The 5,144-nt window shown below is 49.4% G+C and overlaps 1 pseudogene; it reads left to right on the top strand.

Moving 5' to 3' along the window:
* LOC112070344 (5'-nucleotidase domain-containing protein 3-like) overlaps positions 1 to 5,144 on the top strand; it is a 53,361-nt pseudogene that overhangs the window by 27,072 nt on the left and 21,145 nt on the right.

The raw sequence follows: 5,144 nt of genomic DNA, 5'->3' as shown, positions 1-5,144 counted from the left end.
TCTGTGTAAATGTCGTGTTTATCTGTGTAACTATACTGTAGATTTACAGTGTTTTACTTTACAGGCCTGATATGCAGTTACTGTTAATGGTTACCAGTATTTCCTGGTTTAGAAAAAAGAGATTGGTCCAAACGTGTGTGTTCTCTTGTCCCCTCTAGGGGTCTTCACCCGGTACCAGACAAGGAGGTGATTGCCATGTACAATGGCTGCCATGTCCCTCTGGAGAATATGAGTGACTTCTATGGCAAGGTAGGGCCCATATTATCTCCTCCACCCTTCCACAGTCACTATATACAGATCTGTTTCAGTGACCGTGATAAACTGACCCCGTTACATTTAGCAGCAAGGCCACTCTGCATTGCCAAGTCACCCCCCCCAGTCATTATCAGGTTTCACCCCTTACAGTCAGACACATGATACTGTAGTATTAGGTTTCTACCCTGTAGAGGCCAACCATGGGTAATCTAAGAACACAGACCCAAACCTCACATGCACTAGATAGTTAGCTACTCCATCTACTTCTGATAGCAGATAGACACGGCCTCGTGTTATCTTCAGTTTTTGGCAGACATGATATTGCGTAGCCTAGTAACACMTCACTTTACTAATGTCTTCTCCTATCTGATCTTTCACATCTCTCTCTCCTCCAGAGTTCCCATGGCCACACAATGAAACAGTTCATGGACATCTTTTCCCTCCCAGAGATGAACCTTCTGTGCTCTGTTAATGACTACTTCATGAAGCACAATATCGACTACGAGCCCGTCCACCTCTACAAAGACGTCAAGGTAACGGGACCATAACAGTGGTCTTCCAAAGACACCTTGGTTGTGTTCATTTAGGCACAACATGGGGGGAAAAAAACAGTCAGAAAGAGATTAACAGGTACTATCTGAAACAACGTTTTTTAAAAACATTTTTGCTACGGTGTGCCCTAATGAACACGACCTCTCTCAGGAACCATAGGCAGACCAGAAGGCCAACATCATAATGCTCTTCTCTATGACAAAATGAATTCCAGTAACGTGGCAGTTATGTGTATTAATAGTGAAACCTTGTTGTGACCATTGGTTGTGACGTTGTAGTTATTTTAGTGTGCTTCGTGACAGAGTAGAGGCTTAATTTAGACTTTTGAAAATGGCAGTCTAGTTTTAGAAGAGGCAGCTGTCTGGTCTCTGGTGGCTCTGCCTGCCTGCCTCTTCAGAAGGAGACAGGAGTGAAATCAGGGCTGTGTTGTGTTTGTTTCTCTGATGGGCTTGTCAAGGAGGACTGGTACCTGCTTAGTTTCATTCTGCAGTGTCTGTGACAGATCAGTGTCATCATGATGAAAACCTGGCTTCATGTCCAGACAGGAAGGGAGTGAAAAGGGAGGAGAACCGACAGTGGCAGGGCAGTGAAAGGAGAAGACAGAGAAAGGCAAGGGAGAAAGGGAGAGACACAGGACAGGCAAGGGAGTGAAAGGGAGAGACAGCAGACAGGCAAGGGAGTGAAAGGGAGAGAACAGAGAAAGGCAAGAGAGTGAAAGGGAGAGACACGAGAAGCAAAGGGAGTGAAAGGGAGACACAGACAGGCAAGGGAGTGAAAGGAGGAGAGCACAGACAGGCAAGGAAAGTGAAAGGAGAGACACAGGACAGGGCAAGGGCAGTGAAAAGGAGAGACAGAGACAGGCAAGGAGTGAAAGGAACGAGACACAGACAGGCAAGGAGAGAAAGGGAGAGACACAGACAGGCAAGGGAGTTTTGAAAGGAGGACACAGACAGGCAAGGGAGTGAAAGGAGAGACACAGACAGGCAAGGGAGTGAAAGGAGAGACACAGAAAGGCAAGGGAGTGAAAGGAGAGACACCAGGGGACAGGCAGGGAGTGAAAGGAGAGACACAGAAAGGCAAGGGAGTGAAAGGAGAGAACAGAGAAAGGCAAGGGAGTGAAAGGGAAGAGACACAGAAAAGGCAAGGGAGTGAAAGGAGAGACAGAGACAGGCCAAGGGAGTGAAAGGAGAGACACAGAAAGGCAAGGGAGTGAAAGGAGAGACACAGAAAGGCAAGGGAGTGAAAGGAGAGACACAGAAGGCAAGGAGTGAAAGGAGAGACAGAGAAAGGCAAGGGAGTGAAAGGAAGACCACAGAAAGCAAGGAGTGAACAGAGAGACACAGACAGGCAAGGGAGTGAAAGGAGAGACACAGAAAGGCAAGGGAGTGAAAGGAGAGACACAGAAAAGGCAAGGGAGTGAAGGAGAACACAGAAGGCAAGGGAGGTGAAAGGAGAGACAGAGAAAGGCAAGGGAGTGGAAAGGAGAGACATCAGACAGGCAAGGGAGTGAAAGGAGAGACGAGAAAGCAAGGGAGTGAAGGAGAGACACAGACAGGCAAGGGAGTGAAAGGAGAGACAGAGAAAGGCAAGGGAGTGAAAGGAGAGACACAGAAAGGCAAGGAGTGAAAGGAGAGACACAGAAAGGCAAGGGAGTGAAAGGAGAGACACAGAAAGGCAAGGGAGTGAAGGAGAGAACAGAGAAAAGGCAAGGGAGTGAAAGGGAGAGCAGAGAAAGGAGGGAGTGAAAGGGAGAAGACAGAGAAAGGCAGGGATGTGAAAGGAGAGACACAGACAGGCAAGGAGTGAAAGGAGAGGACCAGAGTAAGGCAAGGGAGTGAGAGAGACAGAGGACAGGCAAGGGAGTGAAAGGAAGACAGAGGACAGCAAGGGAGGTGAAAGGAGAGACAGAGAAAGGCAAGGGTGAAAGGAGAGACAGAGACAGGCAAGGGAGTGGAAAGGAGAGACAGAGACAGGCAAGGGAGTGAAAGGAGAGACAGAGAACAGGCAAGAGGAGTGAAAAGGAGAGACAGAGAAAGGCAAAGGGAGTGAAAGGAGAGACAGAGACAGGCAAGGAGTGAAAAGGAGAGACACAGAAAGGGCAAGGAGTGAAAGAGAGACAGAGAAGCAAGGGAGTGAAAGGAAGACAGAGACAGGCAAGGGAGTGAAAGGAGAGACAGAACCAAGGGAGTGAAAAGGACAGAAGACAGGAGAAAGGCGCAAGAACGGCAGTGAAGGAGAGACAGAGAAAGGCAAGGGAGTGAAAGGAGAGACAGAGAACAGGCAAGGCGAGGTGAAAGGAGAGACAAGAGAAAGGCAAGGGAGTGAAAGGAGAGACAGAGACAGCAAGGAGTGAAAGGAGAGAACAGAGACAGGCAAGGGAGTGAAAGGAGAGACAGAGACAGGCAAGGGAGTAAAGGAGAGACAGAGAAAGGAAGGGAGTGAAAGGAGAGACACAGACAGGCAAGGGAGTGAAAGGGAGAGACAGAGAAAAGGCAAGGGATGAAGGAGAGACAGAGACAGGCAAGGGAGTGAAAGGAGAGACACAGACAGGCAAGGAGATGAAAGGAGAGACAGAGAAAGGCAAGGGAGTGAAAGGAGAGACAGAGACAGGCAAGGGAGTGAAAGGAGAGACAGAGACAGGCAAGGGAGTGAAAGGAGAGACAGAGAAAGGCAAGGGAGTGAAAGGAGAGACAGAGACAGGCAAGGGAGTGAAAGGAGAGACACAGAAAGCAAGGGAGTGAAAGGGAGAGACAGAGACAGGCAAGGGAGTGAAAGGAGAGACAGAGAAAGGCAAGGGAGTGAAAGGCAAGGGAAGTTGAAAGGAGAGACACAGAAAGGCAAGGGAGTGAAAGGAGAAGACAGAAAGCAAGGGAGTGAAAGGAAGACCAGAGACAGGCAAGGGAGTGAAAGAGAGACAGAGACAGGCAAGGGAGTGAAAGGAGAGAGAGAAAAGGCAAGGGAGTGAAAGGAGAGACAGAGAAAGGCAAGGGAGTGAAAGGAGCACAGAGACAGCAAGGGAGTGGAAAGGAGAGACACAGACAGGCAATGGAGTGAAAGGGAGACAGAGAAGGCAAGGGAGTGAAAGGAGAGACACAGCAGGCAAGGAGTGAAAGGAGAGACCAGACAGGCAAGGGAGTGAAAGGAGAGACACAGACAGGCAAGGAGAGTGAAAAGGAGAGACAGAGAAAAGGCAAGGAAAGTGAAGAGGAGAAGACAGAAAAGGCAAGGGAGTGAAAGGAAGAGACAGAGAAAGGCAAGGGAGTGAAGGAGAGACAGAGACAGGCAAGGGAGTGAAAGGGAGAGACACAGAAAGGCAAGGGAGTGAAAGGGAGAGACACAGAAAGGCAAAGGGAGTGAAAGGGAGAGACAGAGACAGGCAAGGGAGTGAAAGGAGAGACAGAGAAAGGCAAGGAGTGAAAGGAGAGACACAGACAGGCAAGGGAGTGAAAGGGAGAGCAGAGAAAGGGCAAGGGAGTGAAAAGGAGAAGACAGAGACAGGCAAGGGAGTGAAAGGAGAGCACAAGACAGGCAAGGGAGTGAAAGGGAGAGACAAGAGAAAGCAAGGGAGTGAAAGGAGAGACACAGAGACAGGCAAGGGAGTGAAAGGGAGAGACACACAGAAAGGCAAGGGAGTGAAAGGGAGAGACACAGAAAAAAGGCAAGGGAGTGAAAGGGAGGAGGACACAGAAAGGCAAGGGAGTGAAAGGAGAGACACAGAAAGGCAAGACGGATGTATGATGGTTTTGAAGCGAGAGACGGGGAGGAGGAAGAAGGGAGAGGGAGGCGAAGAGGACACGGAAGACGTCGTGGGTAGTGAGGTGTGTGTGTGTATATACACCGGGAAGGTATGTCTCGCGCAGCGGTAAGAGTAAGGGCAGGTTAGAGCTACGGACCGGCAGCTGGGAAGGTTAGGTCGGGCAGGATAATGGTCAATAGATGAGAAGGCACCTCACTGTTTGTTTCACCGCGTGCCCTCCATATGTATGGGTGACAGCGCTTGTATGTTGTATATATGAGTAGTACGCTTTGCGTGAGTGAGTGCGGTACATAGAAAGCCAGAGAGTATTTCATTCAGAGTGATGTACACTGATTTGATAGCTGGGGTCACGATCGAAACTGAGAAAGGACAACTGATGTCGGGGGCGCAGCGATTGAAACTAAGCAGGTACCAGTCCTCTCCCTTGACATAGCCATCAGAGAAACAAACAAACACGTAGAAACACAGCCTCCTGATTTTCACATCACTCCTGTCCTCTGTCTGAAGCGCAGGCAGAGCGAGGCCATAAGCAATCAGAACAGACCCACACCAGAAAGCACACCAGAAGACGCAGACAGCA

This window comes from Salvelinus sp. IW2-2015, unplaced genomic scaffold, assembly GCF_002910315.2.
Source record: "Salvelinus sp. IW2-2015 unplaced genomic scaffold, ASM291031v2 Un_scaffold1298, whole genome shotgun sequence".
Classification (NCBI taxonomy): domain Eukaryota; kingdom Metazoa; phylum Chordata; class Actinopteri; order Salmoniformes; family Salmonidae; genus Salvelinus; species Salvelinus sp. IW2-2015.
The sequence above is the reverse complement of the archived record's forward strand: the minus strand, read 5'-3'. Positions and strand labels throughout refer to the sequence as shown.